At 42.7% G+C, this 12,578-nt stretch overlaps 1 long non-coding RNA gene across 1 annotated transcript; it reads left to right on the top strand.

Moving 5' to 3' along the window:
• The first annotated feature begins 2,122 nt into the window (after nucleotides 1–2,122).
• Nucleotides 2,123–3,697, top strand: LOC144702676 (uncharacterized). The gene is made up of 2 exons (XR_013581329.1): nucleotides 2,123–3,470; nucleotides 3,550–3,697. It is a non-coding gene; the product is annotated as an uncharacterized LOC144702676 (long non-coding RNA).
• The last annotated feature ends 8,881 nt before the right edge of the window (nucleotides 3,698–12,578 follow it).

The following is a 12,578-nucleotide window of genomic DNA, read 5'->3' as shown; positions in this document are numbered from 1 at the left end:
TTTATTCTGTTCTTTTTTCTCTTCCACGTTTTTCTCTTCTTTGTTTTTTTTCTCTTCTTCCTCTTCTTTATTTTTTTTCTCTTCTTCTTCTTCTTTGTTTTTTTTCTCTTCTTCTTCTGCTTCTTTATTTTCCTATTCTATGTTTTTATTCTCTTCTTTTTTCTCTTCCTCGTTTTTCTCTTCTTCTTCTTCTTTAATTTCTTCCTCTACCCTTTTCTTTCCTTCTTCTCCATATTCTTATTCTTCTTGTTTCTTCTCTTATGCCCATTAATTTATCGTCTTCTTCTCGTTTTCTCTTCTTCGTCTTCTTTATTTTCCTATTTTATCTTTTTATTGTTTTCTTTTTTCTCTTCCTCGTTTTTCTGTTCTTTGTTTTTTTTCTCTTCTTTCCTCTTCTTTGCTTTTTTTCTCTTCTTCTTCTTCTTCTTCATTTTCCTATTCTACGTTTTTATTCTCTTCTTTTTTCTCTTCCTCGTTTTTCTCTTCTTTTTCTTCTTTAATTTCTTCCTCTACCCTTTTCTTCCCTTCTTCTTCATATTCTTCTTCTTCTTGTTTCTTCTCTTATGCCCATTAATTTATGTCTTCTTCTTTTTTTCTCTTCTTCGTCTTCTTTATTTTCCTAATCTACCTTTTTATTCTGTTCTTTTTTCTCTTCCTTGTTTTTCTCTCCTTTGTTTTTTTCTCTTCTTCTTCTTTGTTTTTTTTGTCTTCTTCTTCTTCCTCTTCATTTTCCTAGTCTACATTTTTATTCTCTTCTTTTTTCTCTTCCTCATTTTTCTCTTCTTCTTCTTCTTTAATTTCTTCCTCTACCCTTCGCTCTCTAATAAGGGGTTCCAACCTCCAACTCTCCCTCTCTCTTTTCTCACCATCTATAACTCTCTACCTCTAGATCTCCCATCTCTTTTCTCTCTCTCATTCTAATGTACAGTATGATTCTCACTCTCCCTCGCACAGCATCTCTTACGTTCTCTTCCCCCCTCTTTAATTCTATAATTCTGCATTCTTCCTCTCACCTCAATCTCATTCTCCCTGACTCAATAATTCTTGCTTGTACATCTATCATTTTTCCTTTATCTATATATTCCATTCTCCTTTGATTCACTATTTATTTAATTGTCGTATTCATTGCATCCGTTACTTAATTCAGAGTTTAAATCATAGTTTGGCATCATGTGATGTCGTTGTATTGAATTTTAGCTTACCAAATTATGACTTCAGAAACATGAACCCACTCGGAGGCAATGACCCAACCCAAGAAAGATCTGGGTCAGGAGTTGTAGGCCCCCAACCTACGGACGCGGGAACTTCTCGTGCCGCACAGAGTCAGCCTTGTTCAAATCGTGCACATGCTTACTGTGCCGGGAGTTGAACACGCAAAGTAAGAGGAAACCAATAAAGAGGCAAGCCAACAAAAGCACCAGCGTATTCTGGTGACATTTCAAATCCTGCCATCCAGCTCATCACGCGGAGCTCAAGGGCGAAGACCCTGCAAACCCTGATCAGCCACGCATCACTGACAGAATGCAGAGCAAACAATAGGGAGAGCCTAGCCGACGGGGGCCTATTAGAGGGCACACTCTAGATGAGACAAAGAATTTCATTGCACGATTCATATGCCTGACTGATTCACCATGGAGCATTGTTGACAATGTCACCTTCAAGGATATTTGGCGTTACACGACGCTTATCGACTTGGATCCTCCAAGTGCGAAGGTCAAAAGAAGTGGACCATCCAAATGTCTGGCTGAATGAAACATGATGTGAGTAAGTTCTGGGACAATGTGGCCCGAGTGTCAATCACCGTAGATGCATGGATTGTGGAGAACGGAACTGGATTGCTAGGCATCACCGTCCACTAGGTGGACGACACATGGGCGTACAGAGAGCGGGTACATGCCATCCGAGAAATCGTTGGCAAGCACGATGGGAAGAACATGGTGTCGATTGTTCTCCAAGCACTAGATGAATTATGTCTGTGGACGAAGGTCAGCACTCAGCATCTATCTCAATTTATTAGTTGAACTTGTGCCTTTAAATGTGGAACGTAATTATGCAGGTCTATGCCGTGACTACTGACAATGCCACGATGAATAAGAGGATGTTGGCATTGATGGCGCGAAATATGAAGAGTGTAAACCCTGCATTTAGTGCCTCGAGGCACGTCCCATGTGTGGCACACATTCTGAACATTGTCGTGCAAGTGGAAATAAAAAGCTTCGGTATTCCTTCGGCCCAAGCTGTGGAACCCGAAGAAGGCGACGTGACAAGGACAGCAGAGCACTACGACAGCGACCAGGACAACGAACTCGGTGATATATTCTCAGCATCTGATGACAATGAGGGACCACGCAAGCCGTTATGTTTGGGTGATGCAGTTGAAAAGGTGCGCACACTGGTGCGGAGTATTCGGAGCTCTACGCAACGGAGATAACTTTATACACAGGCATGTGAAGACGACCCCAAAGTCGAGGACTTCAACATGGTCGTCTTAGATTGTCCAACCCGATGGAACAACACGTACACTGTGTTGGCGGCCGCCGTGAAGAAGCGTGATGTAATTGACGAAGTGTCGAAGGCTTTTGGCTGGAAGGCGGCGTCGCCGAAGTTGTTGAAGGACGAGTCAGAGTTGGTAAAATAGTTCTTCCGCATCCTTGGCCATTTCGCCATATCAACTGATCATGTTTGCAAGACAGTGACGCCGGCGATTTGCGATGTCATGTATCTCATAGACGGCCTTAAGGTTCACATGGAGGAAGTTGTCCAGCAAATCAAAGATGGCACATTCTTCACATCCGTACGATGGTTGCACGAAGGAGATCGTTCAAACATGGCGCAGGCGTGTAGAGAGATGCATTACAAGCTTGCACAATATGCTGAGATATTGTGGGCGAATGAGGCGATCACTGCCGCGGCATTGATGGATCCATTCCACAAAGGGTCAATGCTCCGCCCGGGCGTCCGAGCAGCAACCATCGCATACATACGGTCGTTGTTACCAGGTGACTCGTCGAGCCGTGGACCGAGAGGGGCTGCTGAGGAGGAGCAGACAAGAGGTAAAGAGTTGGACAAGTGGCTTAAGAGCACTATGCGGCACGTGCAACCGTCACTTGTGACAACGAGGTCAGCGTGGGACGAATTCAACCAATTCCTTGCAGAGATTGTGCCTAATGAGGGTGCGTTCACTCCACTATCTTGGTGGGCCAGCACAGGGGCGAAGCTTTTCCCCTTACTTGCGGCCGTTGCGAGGGACCTATTATCCGTATGTGCGACGAGCACCCCTGCTGAGTGCATGTTCTCGGTTGGCAATGCTATTGTCACGTACAAGCGATCGCGTTTGTTGCCAATAAGCATCGAAACACTAATCAGTGTGAAGTGTTGGTTCCGTGTGGACAACAAACGGTGGTACAATGACGTTGAGCTAGATGAGGATGTTGATGACGGAGAAGATGGTGTGGTCACATGTGCTCGAGGTACACATCACATAAATGAACTAGATTTTCTTACTTCTACGTAATGATCGTTACTTATCTCTTATCTTCTGCAACACAGGTGATGATCAAGTAAGCACAAATCTTTGACAGAGCCGTTGGGAGTTTTCTACGAGAACTGCGTGTTTTTGACAGAGCCACAGTCATATGTCTATATTGAATTTTGCTACAAATGTCAAATTAACGCCGTGTATAGATTCATTTGACTATCCCTAAATTTTGATACATTTTCCAAAAATTCCTTTGAATATCCCTAAATTACTACAAAGATTCAAATGAAAGTAAAATACAAAAATTTATATCAATTTAAATAGACCCTTTCAGTTCTTGTTCTATATTTATATCTGGCATTACTATATTCCTCCAACTATCCAATAAATAATCTTAGTATCAATAAAAAAAACTAGTCCCTGTAATTAAATATCATGCCACGAAGTGTACTTACTCCTCTATTACTCCTATTACTAACTATTTCGAGTATATATACCAAATATAAATTATATCATGCACCTTTATTCTCCTATACATTTGCCATGGTATGCATTTCATCCTCTCCTATATTTTTAATTCTACTCAAACCTTACATTACCATAAAGACTCAGATTAAAAATTCCACTAGTATCTTACACTCTACCCTTATTATTGAATAAGAAGTTTTATTATTCCTCTTACTAACTGCTTCTCTTATCTATTAAAGATGTTCAATATATTATGTAAAATTATTTTCTTAAAATTATGTTATATTAACTTCGGTCAAAAATTATTTGTAAGTCTAAAATAACCATTCCACCAATATCTTATACTCTACCCTTATTATTAAATCGTCGGTTTTATTATTCCTCTTACCAACTGTTTCACTTATCTATTAAAGATGTTCAACATATTATGTAATTTTATTTTCTTAACATTACATTATATTAAATTCGTCCAAAAATTATTTGTAAGTCTAAAATCACCATTCCACTAATATCTTACAATCTACCCTTATTATTAAATCGTCAGTTTTATTATTCCTCTTACTAACTGTTTCACTTATCTATTTAAGGTGTTCAATATATTATGTAAATTTATTTTCTTAAAAATAATTTATATTAACTTCGTTCAAAAATTATTTGTAATTCTAAAATAACCATTCCACTAATATCTTAGACTCAACCCTTATTCTTAGATCGTCAATTTTGCTATTCCTCTTTTTAACTATTTCACTTACCTATTAAAGGTGTTCAATATATTAAGTAATTTTATTTTCTTAAAAATAAGTTATATTAACTTCGTTCAAAAATTATTTGTAATTCTAAAATAACCATTCCACTAATATCTTACACTCAACCCTTATTCTTAAATCGTCAATTTTGCTATTCCTCTTTTTAACTATTTCACTTACCTATTAAAGGTGTTCAATATATTAAGTAATTTTATTTTCTTCAAATAACATTATATTAAATTCGTACTGAAAATTGTTGTAAGTCAGAAATAACCATCCAACTAATATCTTACTCTCTACCCTTATTTTTTAACCCTCATATTTATTATTCCTCTTACTGACTATTTCACTTATCTATTAAAGGTGTTAAATATGTTATATAATTTTATTTTCTTAAAATTAAATTATATTAAATTTGTTCAAAATTTTGTTTTAAGTCTAAAATAACCACCCCACTAATATCTTACGCTCTACCCTTATTATTAAACCATCAAATTCATTATTCCTCTTACTAACTGCTACTACTATCTAGTAAAGGTATTACATATTTTCTGCAATTTTATTCCCATAAAAATACAGTGTACTAATTTCGTTAAAACATTAGTTGACAATTGTCAGTCATTCTCATAACCATTCCACTAATATATTACACTCTACCCTAGTACCCTTATTACCCTCATATTTATTATTAAATTTATTAACTATATTACGCAATTTTATTTTCTTAAAATAACAATATATTAATTTCATTATAACATTAGTTGTTAGTTAAAAAAAACAAGTCTATGATATGCAATTTTACCCTCGTTATTGTATAGTTTTAGATTTTTTACATTACATTAAATTAATTTTGGTCCAAAAATAGTTCAGGGCTTCAGGCCCACATAACTGTTGCATTTTTCACAAATAAATTCGACATAGGACAACATTATGAGAAAAGGCCAAACTTATTTTTCATTACGTAGCATCTGTGGGCGGCGAGCGAGCGTAGATGAGATTCAACTATAAGATGGCTGCGGCAAATATAAAGTCCCAAAAAAATTAGAAATTTTCCATATGGGATTGCAGACGACTGAAAAAAAATATCCGGATACCAGTTTTTGATATCTGGATATCGAAAACCGGTATCCGGCATCCGATAGCCGCCTCGTCCCTCCCCCTTTGATATCCGGTACCGATATCTATCTAACCCCTGATATTGGGATATCGCCCGATATCCGATATTCGATATCCAGAATTGTCCCATTTTTTTCCGGATATCGGATATCGGGACGGGGAAACCCTACCTGGGAAAGACCTCCCAAGCCATCTGATGGAGGGGGAGGGCCCTAGGTGTCCTCCCAGGCCATTAGATGGCCTGGCTGTTCCCCCCCCCGGGCCAATAGCCGCTGCCTGGTCATTGGCGTCCACAGCTAGGGGCAGAGTTACCCAAACTGCCCCTGGCCGTTTGATGGGACTCATCTAGGTCCAGCGGCTTTGATTGAATTACAGTTGTGGACCCGGATAATGTGGTGTACCCCCATTCCTGCCCTGTCAGTGCCTCGTCAGCTGCCCACGTCAGCTTCCTTGTATTCTGATTCGTTCGCCGAAGGGTCCCACGTCCATATCATCCTCGCCAGCTAGTAGGAGTCCCTGAAAAAAGATAAACAAAATATTTAGATAAAAGGGGCCGATCTCACTGTCTGATCTTCTTCAAGAAGATGGGGCGGCAAAGATCTAGTCCTCTTACTTAAAAAGCCCGAAATGACACGGGCTTCGGGTAGAGCTGCCTCGAAGCCTGGTATCTTTTTATTTCATAATTTCTACCCCTTTGACATTCATCGGCCCGCTCGTTGCGGTTCTAAGATAGACTATGGGATGTAAATCTCATATTGAAAATTTTAAATAAGTGATGTGCTATATAAATGTTGGCGTGAATGATTCAGTTAATCAAAAGCAAAGCCATACCTCTCTTTGAAGCGTGTGATGCTCGTTGTGGGCCTCTTTGTGGGCTTGTGTACCCCTTGTGTGGCCAGCTTGGGCTTTACCTGTCGGGCGCGCTGTCGCTTGCCGGCCTTGGGTGGGCTTGAGTGCCCTACGCATTCGCTTGCCCTGGGCTGGCTTGGGCGCTAGTGCACCTGGTCGGCTCCTTAGCCGGCCCATTAACCCCTTTTTTATTTTTATTTACTTTTTTAGCATTCTTTTTTCTTTCTCCCTTCAACAATTCTTTCTTTTACTTCGACTTCTTCTCTGCCAAAAAATATAAAATGAAATACTAGGTAGAGCATTAAAAATTACAATGTCTTAAACATATTTTTGCTAAGAAATTCTTGAGTATATTAAACATGTATAAAAAATGACATTAAAATGCAATTTTTTATCATTTGCTCTATTTAGGGCATGGAATGCAATATTTCATAAAACTGGGGAAAATACAAATGAAATTATCCCAAACTGACTTTAAAATAAATACAATTACATGACACATTTTGGGTTTATTACATCTCCCATAGGCCACAACTATGTTTGTAAGTTGGCAGCCAACACTATCAAATAAAAATCTGCAATGCCAGTGAGCCAAAATAAAATTAAAAAAACAGTTGAACCAAAGAGAACCGAGGGAGTAAGGAAGATAACAAGAGATAAAGGGGAGAGGGAGTAAGAGAGAGAGAGGGAGAGAGAGAGAGAGAGAGAGAGAGAGAGAGAAAGAGAATAGAAGAGCAAGAGAAAGGCCGACTGAGAGAGGGATATATATATCTTGAAAGAGTGTGAGACTGAAAGAGAAAGAGGAAGAAAGAGTGAGAGAGGGAGAGAAAGAGTTTGAGAGAGCAGGGAGATGGAAAGAAAGAGGGGAAGGCACGGAGAGGGAGTCTGAGAGAGAGCAAGTTTGAGAAAGAAGAATTGAGGAAGATAGAGAGAGTGGGAGTCTCGGATAGAGAAAAAGAGAGATAGAAAAAGAGGGAGACTGTAAGAGAAAGGGGAAGACTAAGTGTAAGAAGGAGAGAGAGAGAGAGACTGAGAGAGGGAGGGAGTCGAAGAGTGCAAGGAGGTCGAAAGAAAAAGAGTAAGGTAGAGAGAGAGTGAGTGTGAGAGAGAGGAACTAAGCAAGACTGAGAGAGAGAAGGAGAGTGGGAGATATATGTTGGGTTTTGTGCCTTTGTTCACCATGGAAAAAATGATTCCATGGATGCAAAGTGTGTTGATCAATTCCTAATCGATCTTTAAAATCAAACATTGAGTGTACCTTGTGGGGAACTTGTTCCACCCTTTACTTTGCTGCTCCTAGATTGTTCTAAAGTCGTTCATGTGTCCGACCTCTAGAAGCATCCACACGATCACTTGGCGCTTAGATCTCTATCCGTTCTTCTTCAACTCTTCTTGAAAATCTAGAAGATCTTCTCACCATGAAGACATTCTTCTCGGATGAGTGGAGAAGAGAGTGGAGAAAGGGAGGGGCTCTCAAATCTGGCTGGGCTGTGTGCTCGAAAATGAATGCCCCTTCCCTATTTATAATTTACTTAAGTTTTTCTCAAAACCATATAAAGTAAAATATATTCACCAATGCCTTATGACCTTGTGTGTGTGACCCTCTAGGCTCATGTATCATTCTTGTTAATAACTTTAGTGGCGGAATAAAATTTATTGTCCAACCTTATTAATTAACTATATCAACATATAGATTGATTAAATAAGGATCAATTTAACACAATCGATAGGTTAAGTTTCCAGCCCATTGGGTGTGCTGGAGCGCGCCCAAACGACATTGACAAAATGTCATCGGAGCCGTCCTCACCATCATCAGTATCACTGCAAGTCCGTGTCCAGCCCGACCGACATGCCAAAACGTCCATGAAAATGGCTAGGTTTAAACACCCCGGGTAGAGCACGTCCGTGTCCGTGTCACCGTGTTTTAATTATCTGTTTTCAATCGTTTGATTTTTTGTTTGTGTTCTTCACGACGAGTGCACCCTACTCATCATGACGTGTCTGTATCACCGTGTTTTCGTATCCATTCATATCATTTTTATTTCACGTCATTTTATTTTGTTATTTTATTATTTGTGTTGTAAATGGGGGGGACTCTTTTTGGACTCCATTTAATGGGCCCATCATGGCCCTATATAAGGCCATGATGGGACCACGTCCTGTTTAGATGTGGTTTTATTGTGGAAGTTGTTGTTCAGTTATCAGATCTCACCGTAAGAAGAAGAGAGGAAGAAGGGAGGAGGAAGGAGAAGAAGAAGGAGGGAGAAGCAAGAGAGGGAAGGGGAAGAATCAACCTGATTACCGACGTTCATCGTGAGGTTTCGCAAGTCTCTTCAGGGTTGTCGTGCTGCATCGGAGTGATCTGAAGATCACAATCGAGGTCAACAACTAACACGTGACATCGCTATTTGTTGTTCCGCGAGCAAGGATTTCCATTGCTGTTCTGGCGGCTCTGTGGAGTCTAACAGCAACAAGATGGGCTGTAGCATTCCACGATGATGCTTCCCGTTGCCCGGGGTACCTTCAGTGCTATAGTTACCCATTCAACCGGCCGGCCGAGTGAAATATTTCACTATACTTTCGATCGTCGTTGCTGGTCATGGTCGGGTGAATTATTTCACTGTGGGGTGAAGACCTGTCTTGTGACAGTTCCAGGCGTTCACTACTCTCGACCGCGGAACCCTCACGTTGACTCCAACAAAGGTGTTGATGTGAAACGATGATGGTCGGGATCGATCGGCGCATTTCACGTCACAGGATTATGATGCGAATGTATGGGATGTAAGCCAAATGATGAGAAAATACAAATGAGCAGATAAGAACTTGACGGGTAGCGACGTCGGCTGTACCGGTCAACGAGAGAGGAGTGATCCTAAGATCAAACTCCCAATGACCCGCTGGACCTACTAGACGTCTACTAAGTGAGGGGCGTCTAACAGCCCTGGAGCGTTCGGCGTCCAAGTCGGATGACAGTCCGTCTACCACAAGAATCCCTACGCTCGACAAGGTGGCTAGTTCTAACCGATGGTGTTCGAGAATATCGCGGTAGCGGACGCGATAGGGGAAGACGAGACTGTCGAAGATAATAATACTGGAGTTTATGGAGGGGAGACGAGACTGACCTTTGTATCGCTTAGTCCAAGGCGTCCAAGTCGTCGAGCGGATGCTTAGTGTCGGATCGTGCGGGCGAGTGTCGTTGACGGGGACGAAACCGGGTGTGGACGATGCGGTCGTAACTACCAGCAGAGAGCTGAGTCCACGGGTGGCGTGTAGCAAGAGTTGGAGCAAAGGGCGCACAAGGCGCGTGCTTGGCTGGCGCACGGCGTAGTCGTGTGGGTGGGCAAGACAGCGAACCAAGTGTCGTGGGAATAGTCGTGTGGGTGGGGCAGAAAACCAAGAAATCGGTTATGGCGTAGAGGGTGGGAGTCAAGAAATCAAGAAAGGTGAGGGCGATGGGAGGGCGAAGGGGAGGACGAAGGGGAATCAAGGAGATATGGTGAGATCAAGAAATCAAGAAATTCAAGAAATCATGAAATCAAGAAATCAAGAATTCAAGAAATCAAGAGTGAAGAAAAGTGGACGATCAAGAAAGGCAAGAGGAGGCGGTTGGGAATCAAGAAACGATGGGAAAGGAGGGTGGGCGATCAAGAAAGGCAAGAGGAGGCGGTTGGGAATCAAGAAACGAAGGGGAAAGGAGGGTGGGCGATCAAGAAAGGCAGGGGTAGGGGGAGGGCGATCAAGAAGGCAAGAAGAGGTGGTTGGGTGATCAAGAAGGGCAGGGGAAGGGGAGAGGGCGATCAAGAAAGGGTAGGGGAAGCGGTTGGGCGATCAAGAATTTCAAGAAAATGGAGGATGAGAATGGGTGGCGTTCAAGAATCGGCAGGAAAGATAAAGAAATGGGGTTAGATGATCAAGAAGCGAGTGTGAAGGGGTGGCGTCCAAGGAAATGTGGGCGAGATGGGCTGGATGAAGGAGGGGGGGAGGATGTGGTGGAAGATGGGCAGGGGGGGGGGATCAAGAACCTGGCTGGCGTCGGGTTCTTGATGGTCGGGGCAATGCTCCCTCGACGGAGCGGATTCCCAGCTTGGTCGCGGCGTCAATGACGTTCAGGAACCTCCAAGAATTCCCAGAGTGATCTCGACGGAGACTCTTCTCAGCCCTGAAGGACAGCGACTTCTTGAAAATCTTTAACCCATGCCGGAGTGATCTCGACGGCACGCTTCAGCACGATCCTCCCGAAGTGATCTCGACGGAAGAAACGTGGGCTCTACCCACGGAGTGATCTCGACGTGGGGTGGGGCTAGCCAAACCCCCTACACTAGAACTACGATAATGGGAAGATCAATTGCAACTCAATTTTCAACAATGACTTCCAAATGTTCCTTGGGCATGCCATCCCCTTATATAGGGAGGATGGGTGCCAAGAGAACGTGGGAGAGGACGAACCGTCGCAAGACGTGGTTCGGCCTCTCCTTATAAATTCAAAATACAAATGAAAAAAGGAAATGAAAAATGAAGGACGGGGCCCAACACTGGCCCAATCCCTAAATCCAGAAATATAATGAAAAAAAAACAAACATAAATGAAAATGCATACTTACTCGGAGTACTTAAACCCCGGATGGCGAGCGTCGGTGCGAGCTGCTCGTCGTGGCTGTTGTCGTCTCGTCGCGTCATCCTCGAGATGGGTCTTCGTCTTCGTGGCGTCGTCCTTGGGATGGTCCTCCATCAGGTGTGTTTCACCCTTTCGGGTGCAAATCGTGCCGAATAATCACCATCGGAAGTCTGATCACCGATTGGGTCTTCCACCACTTTTGTGGACTACCGATTGACGTTGTTCCTTGGAAAATCACCGCACAAGCCACCGCTGTAAACACCACTCGAGACTACCTTTGGTGAACACCTGTTTTTGCCAGACAGACAAGCAACACCATCCTTAACAGTAGGGTTCCTCTGCCAGTGCTGCTGGTTGTAACACCGAACGGCACCTCCGGAGTTGCTGTTGCTAACACCTGGTGTTCCACGGCCTATTGGTCCCATCACCGCCATCGTTGCCGCTCCAATCGCTACTTCAAGCCGTGCCTGGCACATCACAGTTGTTGCTACTTGTGCACCATCGCAATAGTGCCCGACCTCACCTCCTCTTCTGGTGCTACTCTCCTGTGCCACGTCATCACCACCCATCAAGCCCAACTATATCTATCTACAGTAAGGCTCTCATTGCATCTGCCCGCACTAGCTCTCACACCAACGAAGACGCCGATGACGAGCGCCACTGCCAATGAGGTACACCATTCCTGTGCTCGTCCGTTAAATTACGTCTCCCAGTATACTTTCGGTTGTACTCCACCGCGCTCGAGTTAGAATAGGTGAGAGAAGATTCTCGAGAAAACTTTGTCAAAAGTGATTTTCTAGGTACGGGTCGAGCCTGTTCGTTACGTGCGACGCCTAAAGAATTATTCTGCTCAGCGCCCTAGTCGTCGTCGTTTCTCCGATGAGTGTCAAACGGTCACTGTCATCGTCATCAGTCACCCACCCCGGAGCTCAGAACTTGGCAATTCCCTGCAAGTTGGACCTCCACGTACACTCCGCCTAGGTCACTTGCAATTACATAGTTACATTCACTTAGTGAATTACCCGTCAAACGGTGCCATGGAAGACGTCCGACATTAGGGTGCCTAGCTACACCTCGTGCTCTAGAAGATATCGAGTATTATTAAACTCTCTCATAGAACCTTTATCGTCATCTGTTATCGTATATGCATAATCCATCATCCGCATGAGACTCTCGAACGACTTAGGATATGGTATATCATCAAACCCAAACTCATTCGATTAGTACTGATGCATAACGGAGATCATTGGAGAATTCATCCAATATCTTCACTACCCTTTCTAGGGATTTTCTGAATCATCTGCCTT

Source organism: Wolffia australiana, chromosome 4, assembly GCF_029677425.1.
Source record: "Wolffia australiana isolate 7733 chromosome 4, ASM2967742v1".
Lineage (NCBI taxonomy): Eukaryota > Viridiplantae > Streptophyta > Magnoliopsida > Alismatales > Araceae > Wolffia > Wolffia australiana.
The sequence above is the reverse complement of the archived record's forward strand: the minus strand, read 5'-3'. Positions and strand labels throughout refer to the sequence as shown.